Genomic DNA, 26417 nt, shown 5'->3' with positions numbered 1-26417 from the left:
CAGCCTCCATGGACACATGTTCCCAGGTGTGACCATCCTTACCTTGGAGAAGCTTTTCTTAGTATTTACCCTGATTCCTTCTGGCTGTGAACACTTGACTTCTGCTCATCACTTGTAGTCTTCTAGCTAGTGACCGCTGAGAAGACTTTATTCCTGACCACTGCATTACCTTTAAAACACTGTCAGAGTGCTAGCATGACTCCCCTTAGGCACCTGCAAATGAGACAACCCCAGTTTTCCCAGTCTTTCCTTGTGGGCTGTGCTTTCTAGATTTGTTTATTTTTTCCTTCTTTCTTGTAGCTTCTCTTTGCTTGAGCCGCATCTTGGCGACTGACCCCCAGTCAGATTTTTAGTCTAGCCAAATGGTTAAGGCAAACCCACAGCATTTTGCTGATGGGAAAAGTCTTCCTTAGAAATGACAAACCTGAGATTTTTACATAGCCTATTATCTGGTTAAGTCATCTTATGTTTTCTCTAGTAATTACCTTTCTCTAACTGTTACTTCAATAAAAGGCTCATAGATCCCATATGGGATAAGAAGGCACACAAATTACTCATGCTTTGAAAGGAAAGCATCTAATTCCAAAGCTAATGATACATGCTGAGTTTCTCCAATCCATATAGTTAATTTGAACATGGGTAAGAGATACTCTGCATGGATTTTTAAATGCCCCTGAGGTACCTACATGGAAATAGTTTTCTCTGAAATGGTTGCTGCCTGTCCCTCAGTAAAGATGGGTTAATTTAACCCATGGTACCTGTTTTAGCAGTAGAGTTCAAAGGAGCTTAAAGATAATCATGTAATATAGAAAAAAAAAATGTTTTAATTTTCTTTATGCTCCAAGTGTTCCTATGAAAACAGCTTTAACCAAGCAATAATATTGCTAGAACCAAAATTAATGCAGCAAAAAATTCCATAGGCGTGTGAGAAGTGATACAGATTTATATCAGCCCATAGGGTCTCCACTACCAATAAATGAGTTACTCTTGCTTCTCCTAACATATATTGTAGTGTTTTGCATATGTTTCCATAAAAGATAAATTTGTTGATGCAAAAATTAGCAGCCTACAGTGAAAAACCTATTTAAACAAAGAAAATTTAATTTTGCTACATTTATTGCCTGCCTCTGTTGTGTAAGGGAAAGGTGAGGTGTTAACACTGCTGTGGCAAATTAGTTCAGATTATCTGAAGACTTTTACAGGACCACTTCTCTAGCAAATTAAAGAAAAGGAAATTTTATAGGATAAACAACTCTTCTTGCCCTTTAAATGCTGAGCCTCTCGTACAGGACCACAGGCACAAAAGGCACATAACAAAGTCTTGTAGCCATGAAAACAGCACAAAAAGGAGCTTTCTCTCCCAGTTTAATTTTCCGTAGTTACAGAAATGAGGCTACCAGCTGCTTGAATTACAGCGTGCAGTGACACAATAATGAGAAAGTTAATCTCTTTAAGTAGCTATCATATTCTCCTTTTCTATTGGTAACTCCTGGCCTGGTTTTCCCATTTACCTGTAAATCCGCATCTAAATGCAAGCAGCAATGTGCTCAGTACAGGTGGGGGAAAGCAGAACACCTGCTGGTAGCTGCGACGAAGATATCCGTGCACAAAACGTGTGTGCGTGCACATATGTATGCCTGTTTTATAAAATTTACAGTAGGACCACCAAGTACAGCCTGAAGGGAATATGCTGGTTTTGTCGTGTCCTGGCTACTTTTCTGCTTGCATTGAAAAAATTAATGTCATTAGGTTTGTTAATCTGCAAGCATGGGTGGTATGCTCCAAGCTGGGAGGTGCCCCTTGACTCTCTAGCATGCAGCCCGTTGCTGCTGCAAACTGGTGAAGTTTTTGGAGCCCCAAGGGCACTTCAGGAACCTTGAGAGGTCACCGGTGTTCAGCCTCTTGGGTTTTCAGCTGGGCTGTGGTTGTGGAAACTTCTTGAGTTCTCTGTTTTATGAGTAGTTTTTGGAAATTAGGTGGGTGCGCAAACTCTGAAGGGCACCTCATGGTTCAGAAACTTTCTCTTATGGAAACAGCTGGGAGTCCACTGGGGAAAGAATGACTTTTCCTGTAGTATTTAGTCATGGAGAGGACCATGGCTCCTTCGGAGAAGGAAAAAGCTTTTCATGTTATCTATCCCTCAGTGAATTTAACACGATCTTCCTTTGTCACCTGGGCCTGGATAATTGGGTGTCACTTTAGTTGGGCCTTCTATAAACACAATAACATCCAAATAAAAAACCCGTTGTTTCCCTTCTTGGTCTCTCCCTTCTCTCTCTCCCTCCCTCTGTCCCTGCTTTTCCAGCAGCTCTGGCACTCAGGTTTCCCCGTGTCTTCTGGGCACAGCATGCAGTGAAACGTCCAACTGATGTAGTGAAGGGTCTTGAGGTGGTTTATCTGATGAAATGTTATCTCTGGTTCCCCAAACTAACTTGAATAAATTTAAAGCTAGCACACGAATAGGATTTCACCGTTTGAGTGCTTTTACATCCCCTCTGTACCTGTTCTATAGCTGAGGTGTTTTAGTGGGCGACTCCCAGGCGGCGTTACTGCCTGTGTTCATTGCAGAGCATCTGCAGAGACGAGTTTCCAACATTACACTAAGAATGGAGGTTTTCTACACGGTGCCAAACCTTATATTTAATTCTATTTTAATTTAAATGTTTCATGCTTATGTTATGCATTATTTTTCGGCTTAAAGGAGTTACTTTGTAAAAGTCAACTTTTGTTTTAATCCTTTAAAATTCAGCAAGGGAATCTGAAAGTGGGTCAAACTGCAGCTTTATTTTTTTCTGTGGCAATGTTACTTTCTTGATATGAGATTACTTAGTTTATATGAGTTGCTAGTGGCAAATCAGGCTTGGTGTTTCAGCCATAAAAGGTGGTATATTGCCGGTGTGCAAGATGCCATCATCCTGCTCCTCCATTTCCCAAGCAGTTTGCTAGTGTTGTAAATGGCCCTTGGCTATGGTGGAAGCAACTGAGGAAACTATTGCAACGCACTCTGACTTTGGAGTTTAAGATATCTTAGTCTGGGGAGATCAGCTGATCCTTTAAAAGGGTTTGGGACAAATGTCCCCAAAATCCCGTGCTTTCTTTCTTTTTTCTAGTCCTACCACAGGACTTTTGTACCCTGCATGGTTTCCCATAAAGGGAAATGTGATCATTACAGATGCTCGGACGAGGAGGGCTGTTGTGTATGCAGGTCACTGCTCATTTAGACTACATTTTCTAAAACGTTGTTTCTGGACTATCTGACCTTTGGGTGAAAGACAATTGGATTAACTGCTTTCAGATGTATTATATGCCCAGCTCCACTAGCAGAAAAAACATTAACCCACCACCCTCCAAACTTTGGAAAATTGATCAATTATTGCTAAAAGTTTTCAAAGGACATACAGTGCCCATGTAAGGTCATTTACAATAAAAGCTCTTAAAAAAAGGAAAAGGATTCTATAAATGTCAAAACCCAGACCAAATGTTGAGGCACAATTGAAAGGAGCAAAGTAAGGAATCTAAACTTCTCTTACAGCTAATGGGAGAGAGGTGGATATATCCGGGAGGCAATTAGTAGCAATTCTGAGTGCTCAGGAGCTTAAATTAGATGGGCTGAATTTTTCTCATATCCTTCTGTTCTGGAACTAAAACAAAGTTAGGGAAAACCAATACGTAATGTATTTCAGATACAGATAGTGTACACTGAAGGTGTCAGTCCGTTGTTTATTTCCGTCTTCAAAGCTATTTTTGGTTACCATACATCAGACCTGTGGTTGCTTTTCCTTGGACTTCAATTTCTAGGTTTTTCACATAGCATCTTGAAGGTATGATGGTTATGGTGTAGATCCCTGTACTTCTGGAATTAAAATCCAAGATTTTGCCTATATTTAAAGTGTCATGCCATGGAAAGAACATGCAAAATATTCTGAAAAAATGTTATTTCTCTTCTAGCAGAGGATTTGGGGCAATATATTTATAGTCCTCTGTGCTATTCCCACATAGTAGGGATGGGTAGACCTGGCAAGAGTGGCATGTGCTATGCCTGCAATCTCAGTTACTGTGTGAACCAGGATGCTCTGCCCAGTGGTTTTGACCCTACCATGTTTATGAACGCAACCACAAACTGTTCTGTAAGTGTTCTCCGTGGCTCACCAACTATCAGTTTAAATATTCAGTCATAAAATCAGGCTATCTTCAACATTTCAACTTGCTTTAGTAAAACAGTTTTGCAGCCCTTAACAGACAGCTTTAGACCATAGATGTCCAGAAGCAAGGATTATGAAAATACTACAATGGGAAGCCTGCAGCTGTATCCATCGTTTTGGGCCATAGATGTCAAGTATAGAGGTGTTGGGTCTAGGCAGATAAAACTACTCCTTTGTTATTTCCCTATTAGCGTTATAACACCCTTGAGAACTAAGAGCTTGGTGGATGCATTATGGATTTATGTAAATGACTTACCTCAAAACTTGATCCTGTGCTCTGGAAGAGCTGGAAATGGTTTCTGAGCAGGAGTGTTGGTGCAATATGCTGCCAAGGCAAGGGATGGGAAGCATAGCTACTTCTGCTGAATTAATGTGGAGTAGTCCTTGGCAAATTTTGAAAGTCTTATTTAAGAACTTGTTCTAAAGTGCTCTTTGAAATTCCAGGCAAGCAGTTTTAAAGATGGTTTCTGATGATTTTTTTAAAAAATGTGCTGCAACCTCAGAACATTAAGCTGTGACTCAGTGCTGTGTTTTCTGGTGGCAGCAAGCAGCTCAAGCCTGCCCTCCTGCCAGCCCGGCGCTGCCCAGCACACCTGGGTCAATGCCGTGTGGGCTGGGAGTCTGCTTTGTGATCCTTTAACTAGTAGTTTCTCTACTCCTTGTCTTTATTTTTCAGCTGTGCTCAGAGTCCTTGCAGCATGCTCTAATCTGCAAAAGCTGAAGCTGCTGAAGACCGCTGGCAGCAAGGACCCAGATGCAGCACGCTGCCATTCTGCAGGGAGTGTCTGCTGTGTTTCTGGGGGGAGATGTTGGCTGTTGGCTCCCTGCTGCATCTTCCAGTCCTGTCTGTGAAGCTCTGTGTCTGCTAAGAAGCAGCAAGGTCTTCCGTTTCCATGTTTTTATTTATTTTTTTTTTCCTTTTTCTTTATCAGCAAAAGATAAACCACAAATGCACGGTGGCGTCTGCTTGAGCTTTTAGCATAACACAGCATAATGAAGTGGGGGACTCCACCTGAGTTTATTTGGAGTAGACTTGTGGATGCTTTGCATAGAAATATTAGTATTTATGTATTTCCACAGTAGCTTCTGTTCAGGGAGGTGAAGGAGAAGGGAGAGGTGTGACACTGCAGGGGAGCATTGCTGATGCAGCACAGCATCTTTGTGGGAGGAAGCGCCCTGTGGCGGCACACCTTTGGGGAGCTCTGTAGAGCAAGCAAAAACCTGTGGGATGCTTGTCTGTGGGAGTAGTTAGCTGCTTTCTGTGGGATTGTCTTCTGTTCTGTGCATCACTTCTTGCTCTGTATCAGTAGCACCCAGGATTGCTTTGGGCCAGTGGATGAGACTTCAGCTGCAAAGTACACACAGGCGCACAGCGTGTGACAAATTGCAATGACAGGGTTTTGTTCCTTGCTAGCTGGTGATAAAGAGGAACAGCAACACTGACCAGACAACCCCTCTGGACATTTTAGGGCCATCTTTCTACATGTCTTGAAATCTATTTGGTCTGTCATTAGTTTATTTTTCAATATGGGCTAATAGTGGTATTAAAATCATTTAAGAAATAATAATAAAAAATCATTTGTAGGAGAAACAAGAAAGAGGCAAAATAGGTTGCTAAAACTAAAAATAAAAATGAGTATGTATGCACTCATTGCTCCTGTTAATATTTCCTATATTACTAAATTAATAACTAGTAAGAGAAGTAAATCAGCATAAACTTATTCATACTAAAGAATGTTTTTTTAATTGCTTTCATCTATTAAAAGACAACTTTTTCAGGTGGTTTAGTGTCTGATATCTTTGTTAATATTTGAATAAATTTTTCATTTAGCTTTAAGTATACAGCCAATGGAAACTGCTACGTAATAAAATTATTTCTTTTAAAAAAGGTAATCTAAAGAAGAATTTTTCAAAATTGTCAGAACTTCAAAAAGAAGTTTTTTAGAATCTGCATCTGAAGTACCTCCCCTCTCCTTCTGTTCAAAACTATTTCTATTCTGGCTTTAAAATTGCATGTTGTGACTGCATGGTAATTTTCAGACACTTGTGTAGTGACAAGTTTCAGAACAAGTGAGCTAAAACAAAGTCCTGTGCAGTGGCAGGCCTCAGCAACAGCGTGGTTAATGCGCTGGATGCACTTAATTCTGCTTTACACCATGCTCTGGAGCTCTTGAATTCCCCCTCACCCTGTGAGAGCACTTCCATAGTATTAAAATTCCTATCATATTGATAATATTAGGGTTTTATTAACATCTAAAATGTATAGATGCACGCTAAATGGTTGTGGTGGTTTCTAGTATAATATAAATACAGGTTGCCACTTGCAGTCCCTAATTTGCTGTTCATTGCTGCCCGCATCGACCCTTTGGCCTGTCAGGTCTGAGGATGGATCCGGAGTGGTCAGGTTGGCACTGAACTGAGCACTCATGTTGTTTAAATACAAATTCAGTCTTCACGTATTCAGTCAGGAGCTCTTAAGTATGAACAAAACCCCACCGTGGGTTCAAAGAAACCTGTTCCCCAGGAAGGAGCCAGCCCTGCAGACAGCCAGGCGCACCAAGGTCTCATGGTTTTGTTTTGCTGGGCAGCTGCTGTTCCTGCAGCCTTAGCACTCACTCCACCCCCTTTAATCAAAGGCATGGACTACCCTACCCATTGTTGAAAGTACCACGGAGGTGACTTCCTTCTCATTTTGGTGCCACTGTCATCTCCACACATCCTTCGTCCTGGAAGCCTGAAGAGCAGCCACAGCTACTTTTCTTCAACAAGTTGTTCCCTGGATCTTCCCACACAGGAGGGATGGAGTCACACTGGGCCTATGGTGTGAACTTTTCAAGACATGGGGAGCTTATACTTTGGTCTGCAGGTATCTGAAAGTAAGTTGAAATCCAGTACTGGTGCAATATATTCATAGCAAACGCTTCGCTAAATACGGGCCCCTGCCTCCAGCCCTGAAAGCATTTCAAAGACATGTTAGCATTTACTGTCTCTTTAGAGGACAGCAAGAAAGAGAAGACCTTATTACTTCTTTCACGAAAAAAAAATAAATGTGGCTTTACACATACTTTGAAGTGATTTTACTAAAGTGCAGCCAACAATTGGAAAGACCAGAATTTTGTTCTCTGAGCAGACATGATTTTCCCAACCATGTCTGCCAGTGTTTGCACAGCTTTCTGATGTTAAGCTGATAGGAAAGTCATCCTGCTCCTCGGTAGTTTAGGCTGCTTCTGCAGATCTGATAAATCCACTTAGGTAGGCAGCATTCAGTTAAAGCAGAAATCCATTTAAAGAACAAAATCAGCATACCTTTTGTTGCATTTCTTTGCTCACAGAGGAGGATTGCAGAGCTTGTTTTCCTTCCTATGCTTGTTTTCCAGATCATTGGGGTGATTTTTTTATTTTTTATTTTAAATGAAAGCCTTCTCTTTTGATTGAGCTGCTGGGTTAAATGCTTCTGACATCTGAAAGAGAAAATTTAGTTTTCAGGTTCCTGGAGCCACATTAGCCTGGTGAATGGAGTCGTCATTAACCCCGCAGTCAGAACTCTTCCAACTACGTGGCAATGTTCCCCAAACAAGGTTAATGTATTTCCAGCAAATCCTGGGGAACTCGTACTTGCTAAGAACTCAGAGTCTGTGCACCTGTTACTCAGATTTTGTCATTTGCCTTCGTTACGTTCCCATTTACCCTTCTGGACATTCCCCAGCATGTACTGGGGGGCACTGTTCCCAACTGCTTTGGGAGTTTCAGTGCCTGCTGCGAGGGCTGGTGGGTCTGACCCTCTTGAGCTCAGTGCATCTTCCCCTGTCCTTGTCTCCCTCGACAGCTGTTTCATGAATCCCCTGAAAGGAGCTGGGGTTGTTCTTAAAGAGATTCATTTTTAATTTGTGGTGCTTGAAGCAAGTACTTGCTCCACCAGGTAAAATAAACGGGATTTAACACAGAATTTGGTTACTTTACAGCAGCTGCAGTACAAAGTGAATTAATGTATTCTAGTATGTTCTTTCAGTCTTTTCCCAGCATAAATATTTTCTGTGGGCACTCTCCTGCAATATTTTTCAGAAGAGACTGATTTGAGAATAAATGTTAATAAATGTTTGTAGTAGGCATGATGATTATGAACTCTTCACTGCTGGTTTCAGTCTGATTACTAGTGAGAAAAGATATTTTAAAACAGACTCAATTCAATATGTCTTTTTTTTTTTTTTTTTTTTCTTTGAATTGTGAATGTAGATGTTGACTACTGCAGTCTCAAAACAGAAGGCAAGGTTGTGCAGACTATTTCCTACAGTGCTTACAGTCCATGAAGGCTCATTTATATACCAAAGTGGGAAAAACCTCCTTCTGGTTGAGTTAATTGTTTTTGATGAAACTATTTATGGTTCACATAAGAGCTACACAAAAGTTTAATTGTGATGTTTGCATGCAGCTTCAAGATATATGAAAAGCTTTGTTTTATCAAGTTAAACTTCTTGTCATCTGCAGCTGGGCCACACTTCATCTTGGGTTCCTCCCAGTGCTTCTCTGGGACTGGCTCCTGCAGAAGGTCCTTTGCTGTCATTGTTATTCAGGGGGGGATGAGAGAAGTGGCAGACAGTGGCTGGCATACTGCTGTATTCTGCCTTTGTAAAGGACAATGTAGCATTTGGACGGGCTCCATCTTATTTTCCTCTGGATAAGCTCTCACATTATACACAAACATAAAACTATGGTAGTGGATATTACACTGCAAAAGAAGAAAAGCAATGCAGTACAAGTTTTGTAGCAGCAGGTACTTTGGCTCCGAAAGGAATACCTAAATGGCTTGTTACATGAGGGGCAAGAGAGCCCATGCCTCTGTAAAATACATGCCATTGCTGAGTTTTTTTGCTTGGCAATGCTGCGGCTGCTTTCCTCGCTGTTATGATTTATGTAACTACTATTCTATATTCTGTGAGCTAGTACCTCGCTGAAAGACGAAAGTCTGGATCTGCAGTGTTACAGCCTCCAGGAGCGAATTGCTCCTGCTGATAATCAGCTCCAAATCCATTTCTGATTGTCTTGTACACAAGCTCCTCTGCTGCTTTATGTTGCTCTGATAGTTTTCCAGCTTTTGGACTGAAGTCAGTAGTGCGAGATAGAAGGGAAAGAAGAAGCATCTCTGTTTGCCTGAGATGACTCAGACATTTCATTCAATCAATTTAAATACTAGTTTTCATGTTTTCATTTAGGGAACACACATCAGCAGCTAATTTTGGATGACCTCCTGGGAACCCGACTTTCAACTTCAGAATGAAACATCATTGCTCCTATCACAGAAAAAGTCCAAGAAAAGTTGCTGTCACCAGCACTGCAGTCACTGTGGTTGAACACGTCCCTCAGCTCCTGCACGGGGAGAGATGAACCTGCCATGGGGCTCCCCCTATACCACAGGGTGTCTGAACTGTCCGCCTGGCCCCAAATGCTCTCCTTCATCCTCCCTGGAGCTTCCACTAGATTGCTACTGATTTATTTCTGTTAGAGTGTGTATGTGATTACTTGGGCTTTGGGTTTAAATAATTCTGACTGCTATTTTATGGGAAAGTCTTTCCACTAGTTCTTTCATAAAATATTAGCTTTAAAAGATTAAATTTGTTTAATACCTTGCATGTTAATTATGAAATGATGATGATTTTCAAAGCACAGCAGACAGTCATAAGCATAAATTTTCCAAGTGGTGCTGCAATACTACCCACAGATAATTAATCCCAGTCATATTAACAATAATTAACTGAAAGTGTTAGTAAAATTGATACCTTCAATCACTAGAAAAGAAATAAATTCTGTATTAGAGGTGAAATAATGACATTGTTTTTCTTTTCTTTCTAACTTTTCATAAGAGTTCAATGAAATATTGTTTTAAAACAGGTACTGAGATTTACCTTTGAGCTAGGAACTATAATCCCAGAGGAGGCAGACGTGGATTATGAGAACCAGACAGGCATCCAGTCCCACACCTAGGTGATGTGGTTGCCTAATGTATCCAGAAGTGTCTGTTCTCCACTGAGATTAATGATAGGTGGGTACTTGCTACAATATTATTTACATGAGAAAAGTACTTTTCAGAGTGTTTGTATAGCTTTGAGTATAATAGGATCCTAATCTTCACTGATATCTCTAGTCATAGAAGAAATAAATGGAATTATTTGATCAAGAATGCTTACATGCTTGCAAGGCTCAAGTATTAACCAGAACTTAATGATTATATCATATTTTGGTTTAATAGTTGTTTAAAATAAATACAACTTGGATGTAACTGAAGCTGGAAGTGCTGTGAGTTAAGTAGGGATATTTCAATTTAGAAAACTTTCAAGAAGCTTTAATAAATTTTAGGGTGCACAAAATATTTCTTTGTTTCTAATCTTATATGAATAGCAACTGTCCTGTTCGTAATTACAGTACTGAAGGTTTTTGAATCGCCCTTTTTTTGTCCTCTAACACTTGAATACAGCCTTCATCCCTTTTTGTTTTTGATGTTATAACATAAGAAAATTGTCTGAAAGATTGCTGTGTTTTAAGGCACTTTCTGAAGTGCTGCTAGTTTTAAAAAAAATCATTTTATAGAAATGACAGCTTGATGTTCTATGTATATCACTTCCATCACCACTGTGTCAGCCTGAATCAGTTTATTTACCAACACAGCTACAAGGATTTTTTATTTTGTAGCCTGCAAGGTCAAGCATAGTAGTGAAAGAGAAGCTGTGGTGCAGCACCCTCCTTTTTCCTTTGAATTAGTGAGAATAAACTTTTTTCAATGCAGTTCGCTCTCTTTCTCCATGTTTTCTGGTAGCATGAAAAGGCAGCCTTCTCTCAGACTGAGGTAGTCAACATAGAGACAATTATCCTACTGCTCCATGACTGCTGGGCTGGTGGCTCAACTTATTGCCTCTGAGCCATTTCTACAAATTCGGTGTGACACCAAAGAGAATGCTCTATGTTACTTTGATTAACCAAAAGTTTGAAAGTGTCTCTAAATAGTAAATAGGGAAGCAGACTAAGAAGCAGAGGGTTTGGCTGTGTCCATCGCTCGATGTGATGTGACTGCCCCTGTCTAATATGGCATCTATAAAATTGAAGTTCTATCATTTGCTGTTTCTGAAAACAAAGCTGATTTGTAAAAGGTGTGATTCATTCTAATAAAACTTTAGCCAAATATTCAGTGTAACAGACTGAAACAAATAACCTTCATTAGTTAATAGACTGTAAAGAGAATGACATTGATAAACAGCTAGTGGATGGAAAGTTTGACTTTGTCTCATCAATTGGTCAGACCTTTGCCTGATTATAGACACTCAAAGTGCAATTTGCTAAGCCCTTAAGAGTTCAAATGAGACTTGAATAATTTAGTGTTTTGCAAGATTAGTTATTTAGTGCTTAATATGTCTTGAGATTGTATTGTTAGTCATTCAACAAGAAGGAGTATAATTTTCATTCTTGTTCTATACTCTTCAAATTGTGAATTGTGATATAAACTCCGTTCATAGCTCAGTAGAACAGCTCTGAACTGCTGCATAGATTGTAATTGCAATCTGTGCTAAATGAATGCCCATTAGCAGCACTCTTAGACTGTTCTCATTTTTCTCCTTCATATTAATAAGAGGTTAAATTTACTGCAGTCTGCATATTACATTTTACTATCCATGGATAGCATAGTTAAGAAAATTGTTTTGTTCTCTGTAAGTTTTTTCACATTTTTTCTTGTTATTTAGGCATTGTAAGAACTAGAATTGAACATAGCAGAAACGAAATTATGCACAAAACAAGACTTCTCTCAGATAGGAGTCATATACTGTTGGACTAATTGCTCTTTTGTTAGAGCTTATGTTTCTAAAATATTGAACGTTTGGAAGTATCTGTATTCATTCACTTAAAAGAACAAGGATTTTATGTGGATACTTGTTTTGCATCAAAACTTAATTACTAGGAAAATGAAATAGCTGTTTTCCTCAAGAATTTTTCTCTGATGCAGCATCCAAAATAGACGCGTGAGGATGCAACAGAGTTTGAATATTAGTTCCTCTAGATAGAACTTCTGTGCAGATTAAAGGACCGACTTAGGTATCATGGACATGAAGTCCAAAACTGTTTGCCAACAGAAATTTGTTTGCTGGCAGCTAGTTTTCAGAATGTGCCTTCTGAGTACCCTGGAACTGCACATTTTACCTTGAAAGCTCCTGAGACACCTGAGAGGTAAAGGGGTTTCATTTCTTGCTCATTCACACTGCTCCTCCAAGTCCTCCCACCCTTCTTAGGGTCATGTTTTAGGGCTGTCTGGTCTCTCTTGTTGCTCCCTCTGGTGTCTCTCCAGCTGATCCACAGCCACCTTGACCTGCAGCACCAGCTACTCTGGAAGAGGTCTCACCGCCACTGAGAAGCTGATGATTCTGCACCTCACAGCCTACAAGAATTAATTGTTTATGCTCTGGGAACTTGGAAAAATTCTGCTGCCATTCATGTATTTTTGTTTTAAAGAACTACATCTAAGACCAAACTAATTCTGTGAACCAACATCAGATCATTTAAGAACTGGTGTTGTTTAGCAATCGAGGTATAGTATAACCAAAATATAACTATTAATGGTAAACAAGCAAGAGAAGAAAGTGGATATATTCATGCAAAACATTTTTTTCTTTCCTGCATAATTTCCTACTTACGAAGCTAGCAGAAATGAAGGATAATTTGACTTATTAATATAATGAAGATCAATGCAATCTCTGAACACAAGGTTGAAAGAACAACATAATTATCCTTCATTTGTTGATGCAAGGAATAGACTGATTTCAATTAGTGTTTTAAATTGGGAAGGCGCTGAAGAGAAGTCGGTAACTTTCCTTGTAGCCGAAATTCATTCAATATGATTCTTTTTCTTGCTCATCACTTTAGACAACATCAGTTACTGTAACGGGTAACAGTAGTGTGTCAATGATTAATGTGTTAAACACACTCAGTATAATACAGAAAAATTGCAGAACAGCAGATGGTAACATTTGGATCCCTCCAAAAGCATAAACGTTAATTTCTTCCTGGAGCCCCCCATAAGAGGATTCAGGGCTTTTGGAGGGGGGGGGGGGGGGGAGGGAAGCAGTGTCTTGGACTCAAGTGGAAGCTGCTAAAGAGCAGCATATTGAAAGCAGATGTCTTCTTAATTTCTTCTTTTGTCTTGCCAAAAAGTCCTATCTGCTGCTGACTATCCAAAAATGCTAAATGAGTACTGCTGTGCCAAGCAGGTGGGCTCTGGGTCTGCCATTCTTCCAGCCACCCGCCAGCTTCTTCCTTGATATGGGCTGCATTGGTCAGCTCCTAAAGAAGAGAGCCTACAGCAGAAAGCTGGAAAAGAAACTTCTGTCCTTTACTCTTTGCCTTTTATTTAACTTTCAATGTTAACATTTTTCTGTTGACAAAAATTAGCTCCTGCACATCATCCCTTGCCATAGCTGGTACTGGATGGGTTTCCCATTACGTTTGGCAACCCTGCTGACTTGCCAGATTCCATGCTCACTTGCTCTTTTTGTCCTGACATGTTTGCATAATAAAAAGTATTCTTGCACAGGGTGGACGATCCATACCTGGGCACTTCTAGTGTAAAGGGCTAGTTCTTAGTTCTTCAGTTTCTGTGAGGCAGATTCTCTGTTTTGGGATCTGTGCTATGGCTACCCAGGGGATTGAATAAAGCTTGTTTGATTTTCCTTCCTGTTTTCCCTGCAGGAACCAGGAAACTCAAGGTGATAGAAGCCAAAAGGAAAGAGGAGCTCTGACTCATTCACTGCACTGATCAAGATATAGCAGGAGACATCGTCTTCTTCCCAAGTATGATTATTTACTATCTCTTGTAACAAGCTTTTTAAGAAATATGAAGATTTAGCAAGGCCTTGGCCATGAGAAAGAGAATTAAACTCACGTAGACTTCTGTATTCCAATATTTACAATGCTGTGAATACCATTTGTATGTCTGTAAATGTTTATCTCTTTCTGTTTCATTTTTCTCCTAAGGAAAAACTGAGTGCTCTGGTGTTTTTCAGAACAATTCACTAATGTCTTTCCTGCTACTTATGTTTTATTTCTTTCTCATTGGTTTGACAGGTATGGAAATGTAGCACTGATCGCTGACCTTACCTCTACCCATCCATTTAAAATCTGTCCTAGGGTACATTAACTGAAAGTAACAAAATTAACGCTGTTAATTTTTATAATCTTAGCCTAGTCCAAATGTTGTTAATAACCCTTATTATTTTGTCTTTTTCTGCTTAATTGATTGTAACTGAAAGGCATGCTCTATCCTGTCTGTAATCTTTTCTAACTCATCTTCAGTGGTCAAAGAGAGATTAGTCATATTTCAAGTTGATTTGGGACATTCATTGGCAATCGTTTTGGTCGCAGTCTTTCATGATGAAATAGAGTACCTTGCTACTCGTATTGGATCTTGCCACTCCTACAAGGAACTTGTGTATTTATATTCTTAAATGCATTCATCATTTGTGCTTTAGTGATTTCTTCTGTGTTTTCTCCTACTCATTTTCATTAATTGTGTTCAAATCCAAGAATGAATCATGAGAAACTTTCTTCTGTCTATAGTATATAGTACCTCTGCACTATATACAGCAGTACTGCTCCTTAATCCCACATTGAAAGTGCTACCTGCGTATGGGATTTCTTCTTTTGGACAACACTCTTCATCTTGCAAAACTGACAAGCTCATTTTGTTTAATTTTTCCATAGTCTGATCAAAGCTACTTTTTAATGTTTTCTTGGTACATTAGCACTATGAAATTGCTTCTAACAGTATCAGCCAATTAGCAACTCCTTAATCTGCTATATTGTTTGTCAAGGCGGTGTGACAGAATGACAGGCTACCATACTAATTAGCTGGCTTCTGCATAAGTAGAAAATTGCTCTTGTTTGACAAATATTTTAAGTTAAAGAAGTAAGGACCTGGAAGTCTGGAAATAAACTTAGTCATGCAAGGATACATCAAAGAGAACTGCATGGCTCAGGTAATTTGTAATGGGAGGGAGAACCTTTCACCTTTTTGTAATAAATCAGAAAACTTATTGAGTGGAAGGGATGAAATAACTTTTAAAAGCCTTAAATGAGCATAGGGTTCAAAGTATCGGTTCATGAACCTTATTTTTTTACTAGCAGAAGTTGGGCTTACATAGGTTGCTGATGTTTATTTAGTTTGAAAAGCTGCTAACCTGCATGTGTGCACCTGGCCTCCCTTGCCACCCATTTGAGAAAGTACTGTTTTTCTCAAAACTCTGTGCCTCCATGTCTGAAAAGAATAAAGGTTCAGGAGCATCAAGAAGGGAGAGGCGAGCTACAGAATTTCCCTCTCAACATGTCTTCAAAGCTTCAAATAAACCAAAGTCAGCTCCAGCCAGCAATGGCCAGTGTTGCATGGAAAGATGGCTTTGTTCAGGTAGCGGATCTACTCCTAGCCTGAAGTCTTTTCAGACTCTACCTTGGCCTCTGCTCTGGATGCAGGTAAAGAAGGAATTTTTACTGTTGATTGGGAAGGATGCATTACCAAGGACTTTGCAAGCTGAGTACCAGGGAAATAGAATTTTAACTGTAAGACAATTTATGCTCTACAACAATACTTCTTCCTGAGCTCAGGGAAAGATCTGAACTTGTCTCTCACTGCTGACTTTGCAGCAGCTGATCATCCTGCTGTGCTGAGCAGACCTCCTACAATGCAAAGGGGTATCAGACAAAATTGTACCCATGGCTTTTTGATGAAGCCACAGTAGGATTTTGCCTACCTTACATTAGTAAGTTTCTTCATATCCAAATCAGACCCACCAAGGTCTTAACAAAAGTTTCCCAAGGCAATAGGAGGGGAAATTTTGCATTGTTTTACAGTATGCACCATACACAAATTATATATATATATATGTAAAACTTTTTAAGCAGACCGTCAGCTTCCTGCATCACTGGGAGACAGTAACTCAGTCTGTAAGAAGGCAATGCCAAATGAGTTGAGTGACAAGAACTGGAAAGCAAAAGATGATTTATGGTGTTTGTTTGTGAATCAAATGACTTTTGTCATCTTTTTGAGGCAAAATGCGGCAAATTCAAAGGTGTTGATCTCTGGTGTTTTCAGCTATTTTCAAACCTTAGTTCCCCAGTAAAAAAATAAAATGAAGTCAATCAAAATGGTAGAAACAGTCACTAAAAATCTTGCAAAGTAAATTGAGTAATTTTCAAACTTTATCCACTGCCACCACATATTTAATATTTGGAATAAAACATTGCTAACTGGCCTAATTATGATTAGAAGTGCCTGGTGAAAAAGGAAGAGTTCATTTTTAACTTTGTACTCTTGTGAGAGTGCAGCTGAAATGCTGCATTCTCAGCTGAGCCCTTTCAGGGCTGGAAGGATTTGGGAAAGCCAGAAGGTATTCACAGAAGAGCAACAAAAATGATTTAGGGACTAGAGGGATTGATGACTTGATGTGTGAAGAAATATTAAGGGAGCTAAATATGTACAGCTTGCCCATCTAAATGATAGATACAAAAAATGCAAGGAACTTTCTTGAATTGATGATTGATTAGGCGAAATAAATGAAGTGGATGAAAAGAATGATTACCTGCTGGGTTGTAGGAACAGTGATTCTGGATTGCATCAGCAGTATGGGACCAGTATCTCATCTTTGGCAGTGGGGGGGAGCTGATGCTCATGGAGAAAAGAAAAAAAAAAAAAGGCAAAGAAATCTCAATTGGGTAATTATAGGTTCATCTGCTCAAGGGAAAAAGTTTATGGTCATCTTAACTACATGAAGAGAATGGATGGGAAGGTGAAGATACTTAGGTCAAAAATAACTCTTACTGAGGCCTTAAAGAGTTAATGAACAGAGGTGCTCTGAAAATATTACTCTTAAAACCTCTGTATTTTTTATATTATACTGGTAAATGAAATCATAAAAGACCTGATTGCTTGTATGACCACTAAATCCTTAATTAAATCACCAGAATTGTGGATCACAGATCTATCTAATGGGGATTTTTCAATTTTCTCCTTTATGGTTCTGTGTATACAGTTAGAACATATTTGGGATAGCAGCTCCTGAAAATTTGCTGTAAAATAGTTCAGGAGACACACAATAAGATTCCAAAGCAAGCTATAACCTTAGCCCAGCATTGGCTGAGATTGCCTCTGAATGTATTTCAGATGCCAAACTTTCAGCTTCTTTGTGGGCTGTTGTTAAATTGTGACATTTGGATTCTTTGATGTTAGTGTCAAAATTCCCAGTGATTTCAGTGAGGACTGCATTTCACATAAAATGAACGAGAAGTTGCCCAAATGAAAAATAAAATAGAAATCCAAGAAGGAGCTCAAAGACTTTTTGCTCCCAGTGGTGAGCTTTTTATTGAAGGTGTTGTGCACAAGTGTCCTTGAGCAGAAAAGCAGAGATAAGCCTCCGACATACGAACGCAGCCGTCAGGCTGTGCGGTGTGTGCTGACAACTCCTGTCCCATTTTAACTCATCAGTGTTGATGCACGAGTAAAGCAAGGTCAACACTGGGTTTATGAATGGCAATATACAACTGCTTGGGATCTTTTTTTTTTTTTTTTTTTAATCTATGAAAACAAAGGCATTGAAGTCAACTTAAGTTTTGCTTCAAGATTGCAACATTCTGTGACACCGTGTCTCAGAGTGTCAAGACCCCCTGTTGCTTCTGGAGAAGCATATAGAGATGTTGATGGCATCCACCTCATATAAACCTGGGTCCCATCCTTTAGTGGCTTGAATAGTGGAGAAATCAATAATTAACTCCAGCTCTTAGCTGGGGGGCACATTAAAATTTTGTTATTTTCTTTCCTTTCTTTCTTTCTCCTGTGGGTAATCTGAAAGTGCATAAATTAGAAGAATAATATAAAATATGACCAGTAAATGATCACTGGGTTATTCAATATTCTTTTTCAGTTTCTGCTTTCTATTTTCCGTCAATCATATACCATAATAGGCTATTTGTCACCACAGCTATCTGTATACATAAAAGATAAGTAGGCACTGAATATGTGCTTTTAACAATGTTCTGAGCGTTGCCAGTGATATATGATTTTCTTTTATCCCTTCTGTATGTCTCTGTATCAGGGGAGTGTCATTGGGTGTATCCCAGTGGAACAGAAGGATTTTAATCAACTGCTGAGAAAATGAGATATTACACTGGAACAAGAATAGCTGCTTGATAGAAACTCCTCTTTAAAAGTATAAAGTAATTCTTCAGTGTTCGGTTTTTGTTGCCATTGTCAAGTACTGAATAAAAATGACATTAAAAAAATACCCAACTTTGGGTATTTTTCTCAGAACATAAAAGACAAGATTCATACCAGCAAACAAGAGGCTTCTTGATGCATTCCCTGAGCTGCAAATAGGAATGAGTACACTAAAAGCATTATGAGTTATAACCATGTAAACTGAGTGTGAGCAAGACCTGCTGTACAGAAAAAAAAGATGATTTATGTTGCTAGCATTTACATCATTAGGGTTTAGAAAGAAACTGGAATGAGTTCAGGTATGTCCCAGTTTTCAAGCATCAGAGTTAATGTCAGGCATGCACCCAGCCATGGCTCTTACATGGGACACAAAGCACCATGTCTAGTTGTATCCATAATGCCTATACCTCAGTATGTCATTAAGACAGAACTGTGCTCAGCATCCCTTGGGCCAGCTTTCTAAACATATTTAGGCTCTTTACGATGTAGGCATCAGACTTTTCCTATTTGCAAGCACTATGTCCCTTTGCTTTTAGTGGCAGTTCGCATGCAATATATTTTTGATCCATAGAGGTAAAAATCCTGTAAGATACCTACTGAAATACTTGAATAACTTTAAAACCTGACTCTTAGTAGGGACTGAATGAGTCACCCTAACCGAACTCAGCTGATCCTGAGCTAGAAGAAATGAGTAATGTCTGGGCAGCCCTGGGGGCTGTGCTGAGCAGGAGGGCAGTTCTGGGGGGTGGAGGGCCTCTGAGCCCTGATAAAGGGGATGTTCCCAACACAGGGCTGGGGACCTGGCTCCTTTCTGCCTCAGAGTGTATGGCTTCTCTTCACATATTTTTGGTGTCTGTTTTCCCCTATTGTCCTCCATATTTTTTTTTTTCTTAGTGCATTTTGAATGCTTTTGCATTTTAAAGCTCTTAATTCTCACCCAGCTGTTACCTCAGCCCTCTTCAGCTTGTACCAGCAGGAAGAGTTCATGCTTTGCCTTTTCACATGCATAAGCTCTTGCATGGCTTTAAAGCTTACTCACAGCTAGCCCGCAGCTCCTTTTTACATCCCGTGCTTTTTTCTTTTCATGGGCTGAAGGGCTGAGCTGTCCAGGAGATGTGAAGCAGCTTTTCCCTGGGATGGTGGCCAAGAGCTGTGGCAGATGGGCAAGAGGCAAGATCCCTCTGCTGTCAGACCTTCTCCTATGGGTGCTGCCACCCTCAGGAGTGTCCCAGGGAAATGAAGCTGGGGGGTGAGCGGGCTTAGGAATTGTGAAACCTCATTCAGTTTTGGCCAGAACCTCACCCATTGTGCGATGCTCACACTTGCTAACAAGCTTGCTCTCTGAGTTCCCACCAGCAAAATAATCTGTTTCAGGTATCTCCATGGAGACTGATCCTTGGGAGGTCCTGATTTGCAGTAGAAACACATTTTGGTGTACAGCCCATACAGTGTGACCAAACCTAATTTGGCTTCTGAAGGTGAGTGTGGCATTGGTGCCTAGTATCTGTACGAAACACAGGGCAAATAGCAATAGTTGTGTTGGAGAGGAAAAAAACTGACTCCACCAAGGACTGGCATATCTCCAGTGCTTCTGGAGATGGTCCCATACTTTACTTTGTCCTGATTTTATGGCAGTTGTACACAGTTCCTCCAGTTCTCAGTCTCTGGCTCCCACTGCCTGTATTCGAGCTGCAGCATTTTGTGTGTATTTGTGCCACTGGATGGCTCCAAATGCTGAAAATAGCAGGAAGCGTTTTTCAAAATTAAGACCATTTATCATAAGGTTGACTACAGTGGCGCAGGGGAGACCGAAAGCCAGGTATTGAAAGAAAGCATGAAAGTACACCTTTACCAAGTGAAAATGGGATGCAATGCACTAGTTGGATAGGCAGAAGCAAAGCCAAAAGAGGTCTAGAAAAGGTTGCTAGGAAGAAAAAACAGGATCATTGGTAGATTTTCACTGCAAATTGAAAAGGAGAGTAATTATGTACATCAAGGAGAAGCTGATGTACTTGGCTAATGTATTTGCTGCCTTTAATAAGATTGATGAGTGAGGCTTGCAGGACAGTTGAGACTGAGATGGGTAAGGGAGAGGTGGAAAGCTGTAAGGGGTGGTGGTTCGTAAATCAGCCAGCCTAGAAGTTATGACCCTCTAGTACAAAGGGAGCTGACTCAGGGTGTTGCAGAGCTGCTGACAATCATTTCTGATGGTTTTTGGTAGTCAGACGAGATCCTTATGTCTTATATCAGGAAAAAACCTGCAAAACTGATGATAACTTTAACAAAGAAAAAAAAAGACAAAAACAAAAGAAACAAAAGCAACAACAACAAAAAACCACCCACCCTATGCAAACTCAGTTTATATGTCAGCTTAGTTAGTTAGCTAGAATGACTAAATATCTCTGGTTAATTATATCTGCGTATGGATAAAGCAAAGTCTCTCACTTAAGCCTTAGGTAACTGAAGTGACAAAGCACATAGCCTGTGGTCTTTGAAAAATAAGACACGTTTTTGTTTGTTTTTGAGGAAGGTGGGTAAGTAACTGCTGCCCTTAGACTGCTATAACCCACCCACATGCCTCTGATTTACAAGGGTTTTAGAGGTTAATTTAGTCTGGCATTGAGAAAAAAGAAAAAGTGGTCTTATAGTGAGAACATGTGTCCAGTGGTCAGTCTCTCTCCTGAATACAAAACATCTCAGCCTTTTAGGCTCTTGGAAATTAGCTTGGTGAAATCACTGCATTAGGCTGCTGGCATCATTTGTGTATTAAATGGTTAAAAGCAGGTTTTCTTCTATGCTTTCCAGCATTCAGAGAGTAATGAGTATACTCCAGTCATAATCAACTTATGGGTTCAGGTGAACAAAGACGACCAACGTCATTGAGCTCCAGAGAAAACAGGGTGTTTGTTCCTTCAGCTTAACCAAAGCTGAAGTTATGCCCTCTATTTCTTCCTCTATTTGTATGAGGAGGAGAGGTCACTGTGTGACAAACAAATGTGTGAGTAGCTCAGAGAGGTGTTTCAATAGTTGATCTTGGCCCAGGACATCTCTCTTTTACTGTCACTGCAGCGTTCTTCATGAGAGTTATGAACTCAATTTTTTTTCCCCTTGAGTAGTAGGTAGGACAAAAGCAGAAGGTGAACTCTGGGATATAATAGTTGAATTTTGTTTACTTCCCTGCAAGAAGCAGACAAGCTTCAGGTGGTTCTGTTTGCTCCTGATAAGTGTGTGAAGTTTTTGATGCGTGAGACCAAAAACCTGGGTTTGGATCCCAGAAGAACGGGCTCTTGTTTCCATGAATAATGCACCTTTTGTATTTAAGGATGTTGACAATGCTGTTAGTAATTTGGAGTTGGTTCTTCCAGCTGAAGCTTAACCAGAGAGACAAAAAGATCCCTTGCAATACAGATTAAACTTCAGGCCAGTAACTTCTGGTTCAGATGTAGTTCAAATTCCATTATTTGGTCTGGTCTCCTTTTAGCACAATTTGTTAAATTATTTGCATTTTCTCTTACCCAGATGTTTTGAACAATATCCTTGAGCTGTTTTCCTCTTCTTGCTAACTGTCCAATATTTCTAGCTGCCTTCTGGCTGTGGAAGGAAACTTTTCCCTTTTAATTAAATCACTGAGATCCTAACTGAGGGCTATTAGCTCAGAAGGAATTTGTTTTCTGTGAGTCAAGATGGTGGCAAGTGTGACAAAAGTCTAAGCAGGTTATTAGAGACCCAAATCCTAGATTATTTTTGCTTCCCAGAAAGCCAAGAGGAATTACTCTTTGGGAAGCAAATGCCTGTGGGGCACCGTGGTGCAATGTAGAACAGTTTCCAGCTTTGTTTGGGGCAACGGGACTGGACTTGGTCTTCAGCTGAGGCTTTTTGCTGTCTTTCCCCTGCTGCCTGGGAGTCAGCGCAGCCTGTGCTTAATAAAGGTAGTGCAACAAATCCCGAGGCTTTCAAGGATAATAAGAAAACAAAGATATATCCAAGCATAACGACATCATGTCTTTCATTTCAATGTTTTTGGAGAACCATCTATCTCTTTTTTTAAGTTAGTTTAATTTTATCTTCATTAATTGCCATGACTTCTATCTCAGTGAAAGGAATATAGGCAAAAAATTAAATTGAATTATCACTTAGATGGTAGATTGTCCTAGCAGTATCTCAGATAGGCTTGAAACATTTCATAGCAGTGTGTCTCATTCAGTGATTCTGTTTCTTGTGAAGCAACACTTTTCATTTCCTAATGTGATGAATGGCATGAAATAGTGTAATGCAATCTGAACGTTTAATTCAAAACAGATTACTCTTCTATCTAATCAGCACCCAGGAGCACGTAAATCTGTGTGTACCTGATCAGAATTAATTTCATTTGAATGGAAATGTGCCCTAGAGAAGCTCCTCTATTTGTCAGGGAAGCATGATAAGCAATAACAGAAAGACAAAGAAAAACTGGTTTCCAAATAAGGTTTACCATTTTGTCTTAAGTTAATTTTATGATCCTAATTAATATATGTATAAAATTTATCATTCAGTCAGATTTATGGCAAGCTGGTGATAGAACAATCCAGAACAAAGAGCAAAAATTTCTGCAAACGTGGGACCTCAGATCTTGGTACTGCTAAAGCAGATAAAGGTATATCCTCTTGAGGAAAACGGAGTGCCCATTGTGTAGGATAATGAAGGCAGTATCATGTATGGAATAAGGCACAGGTCAAGTGCTAAAGACCTTGGCACAGTCAATCTCTTCTTGGAGAGACCTTGGCCATGCTAAGGCCATGCTGCCTGATTTGAGAAGCCAGCCTGATTTTGCTGTGGAAATACTTGGAGCAGGGCTAGATGATCTCCAGAGGCACCATTCAGCTGAAATTATTGAATGACTTGGGTCAAGATGCTTACACTGTGTAAGTGACCAGCCATGTGCAAATATTCTTGTGTTAGTCAAATATATTGAAGGAAACTCTTTTGATGGGACATACATGCTAAAAGAGAAGTCCTGAGGTTATCCATGCAAATTACCAAATAATGTGATCACCTCTTAGCTAGGAAGAAAACTTCCCATGTCAATGATATTTATTTTACATTTTTTCAGAAGATTCTTTAAAACTATGAGGTAAATGGTATATGATGCTATCTTTCTTTCTTATTTTTGGTGAAAAAAAATTCTAGTCCAGTTTCATGAAAAACAGATAAAGAGGGATGAAGTACTACACAGAGCATTTTAATGGAATTCAATGTGCCTATAAAGAAAAGGACGTGAACAGCATCAATATACAAGGGTGTTGATTGCAAACCAAGAGAACCAGAGAAAAGATGAGAACTGGTAGAGTGTCAGTGTTTGTACAGCTAAAGAAGAGATTTGCTCTAACTATCTGCAAATAGAAATTGTGGGTTTTCATGAGTCATTTGAGTATAAGTTTAAGGACTGGCTTGATGAAGATGAGCAAGTCATCGTGTGTTAGTATAAATGAAGTTTGAAGAGGGCTTCAGGCCAGATGGCAGTTTTCTGGAAGTTCTACAAAGTACATAGCTGAGATTTGCACTGTTTTAGAAACTCTGTATGTAATGATCACAGTGAGCTAATGTTTGTGGTATGTGTGTTTCTAGCACTGTGGTAAGTTGTTTGAAAAAGTATTTAACTTGGACACCTTCTCTTTGAAGAATATCATGGACAGAAAAAAAAGCTAAAAACAAAAACAAACAAACAAAACCCCTACCATATATATGGGAAAAAGGAAAGTTACTCAGCCTCAAAGAAAAGCTATATTCTTCAAAAAATCACAAAATGAAGAGTTGTGGGTTTGGGGAGAAGGTTTATTTTTTGTCCGAAGTATATCCAGAGAGTAATTTTACAGCTTTTGCTGTGAATCTCCAGGCAGACCAAACAAACGTTTATTAAATAACATCAGGTACTGTCCCACTCCTGGCATGATATCAGTGGGACTGGATCAAACCACGCAGACAACACTCTTGGGTTATTAAGATATTCCTTGCATATTGCAGGCAGACATGAGACTGATGTGTGTTAAGTTTGGAAACCATATGAGAAAAGTCAGAGTGGTGCTAAACTGAGCTTGTGAGGCCCGTTGAAGTAGAAGATGGACATAACTGAGCTCAGTGGTGTGCTGGCCGTGTTCAGACAGCATTTTCTTTGTTTGTGTTGTCCTGTAAACAAGTGGAAAAAACCCGAGATCTCAATGGCAGACTCAATTTCCTGTCTAACACAGGGTGGCTGAGGTGTTTGAAGTGTTCTTTGCTCTTCTCCAAACCCTATAGACCTATAAGCATCAGTAATGCTAACAGAGGCCAGAAAATAAATGGTTAGTGTGGCCCGAGGTGGTGTACAGCAAGGTGTTGGGCATGCCCTGCTGTGAAGGGTTTTGTTGCTGCACAGCTCTTTGCCCTGGCTGATGCCAGCCAGGAGCCAGCATAAAGCATTGCTTTTAAGCAAACTCAAGTCAGTGTGAGATTGCAGCTAGCAAAGTCCTGCCGGGTCCATGGGAGCCAAAACTCTTCAGCGCTGAAGATACTGAAACTGCAGCAACATTCATTTCACCCTTCACAGAGTTCATCATTACTGTACATGTATTCCCTCAGCAGGAGACAATAGCAGCCAAAAGTAAAATAATTGTTTCTCCTTGTAGAGGAATGCTCCAAGAAAGGGCCCTAGGGACTATTCTAAGCAAGGCCAATTTTTTCAGCCATATCTAGAAAGAGTAGTACCATCTGCTTTTATCACATAATTTACACAACGCTTAACCAGAGACCGAGCATAAGAAAACCTGCTGCCCCCCTCCTGGGAAGCCGTGTCTCTTAACGAGGATTGGTGACCCCGCTAGTCCAATTTGGTTTGAAATTACTGCTCCAATATTGGAAATTCTCTGCACAAGGAAGCAATGTACAATGGCATAAGTAGCAGAAGTTACTTGTTTTTTTTTTTTTTTTTTTTTTTTTTTCATCGAGTTCTTGTTTTTTCCTCTTATCTAAAAGTGTCTTTCATTTAAGAGAGGAAACATGATATACGTGTAAGTAAAGAAAATGGATGCAAAGCTAGGTCATAGAGTTTTGTGACTTGGGGCAGCAATACAATACCTTTTATTACTTGTTGCATACTAAAAGATACTTCTGAAATAATAGTTGACTTTAATGTGAAGCATACAAATCATTGAACTGATAGCAAAATCCAGACTTCTGGGCAAGAGATAAAGTATCTCATTTAAATTGATTGCACCTACCTACAGGACACAGAGATGCGAAGAGAAATGAGCAGAAAGGCGATGGAAGATAGCAGGAGACACCTGGACTACACACAGATTGATGGCAAAGGTTTTGTAAGAACACAAATGTAAAATGGACAAATACCATCCCAGCCTGTTATCTCACCTAAGGCACAGAAAGATTTGCCTGCAAATGTACAACAGTAGCTAGTTATTTCAGTGACAAATACTTTGTACTCGAGCTGGCTCACAGAAACTGTGCCCTCATGTATTTCACATGACTTTTGTGGGCTATGATGAGGAAAGTGAGGCCATCAAAACTGACAGTCGAAAAGTCACTTAGGCTTCCAAAGCCGTACAAAAACTGGTGCAAAATGGAAATCTGAAGTGCTGGTGATGTGCACAAAATCATAGCAGCTCAAAGGCATCAGAGAGGAGAGCTGAAATACCTGCGAGTCCTCTGCGGGCACTTGGTCTAAGAGTAAGTCAGAAAATAGGGATCTATGCTGGTTTTCTAGGCAGCGTGGACGTGTTAGCCTGCATACACAGAAGACCTGGCCATTCAGTGTTCCTGTTGTCCAATTGCTGGGTCTCATAAAACCAAGAAATCTGGGGTTTCTGTGTCACTTTAAGCATATGATCACTGTTTTTGGGAGGTTATGGTATTTGTGAATGTAACAATGTTTGGTCAATATTGCACAAAGTCAGTGGCTTTAATCAGTTACACATTTAGCTGGTCAGACTCTTTCCAGTGCATTTTTGCAA

General features: G+C 39.8%; 1 long non-coding RNA gene across 8 annotated transcripts in view; it reads left to right on the top strand.

Moving 5' to 3' along the window:
• Window positions 1–26417, top strand: part of LOC311441673 — a 149127-nt gene that overhangs the window by 102109 nt on the left and 20601 nt on the right. For 4 of the 8 annotated variants that reach the window (XR_014696130.1, XR_014696131.1, XR_014696133.1 and 1 more), the window contains exons 4-6: window positions 10089–10239; window positions 13926–14027; window positions 19813–19916. This is a non-coding gene — a long non-coding RNA (uncharacterized lncRNA). The other 4 variants (XR_014696132.1, XR_014696137.1, XR_014696135.1 and 1 more) reach the window with 4 other exon arrangements.

The sequence above is a fragment of the Aythya ferina genome, assembly GCF_964211825.1.
Source record: "Aythya ferina genome assembly, chromosome: 9".
Taxonomy (NCBI): domain Eukaryota; kingdom Metazoa; phylum Chordata; class Aves; order Anseriformes; family Anatidae; genus Aythya; species Aythya ferina.
Note: the sequence above shows the minus strand (reverse complement) of the source record. Positions and strands in the feature narration are given on the sequence as shown.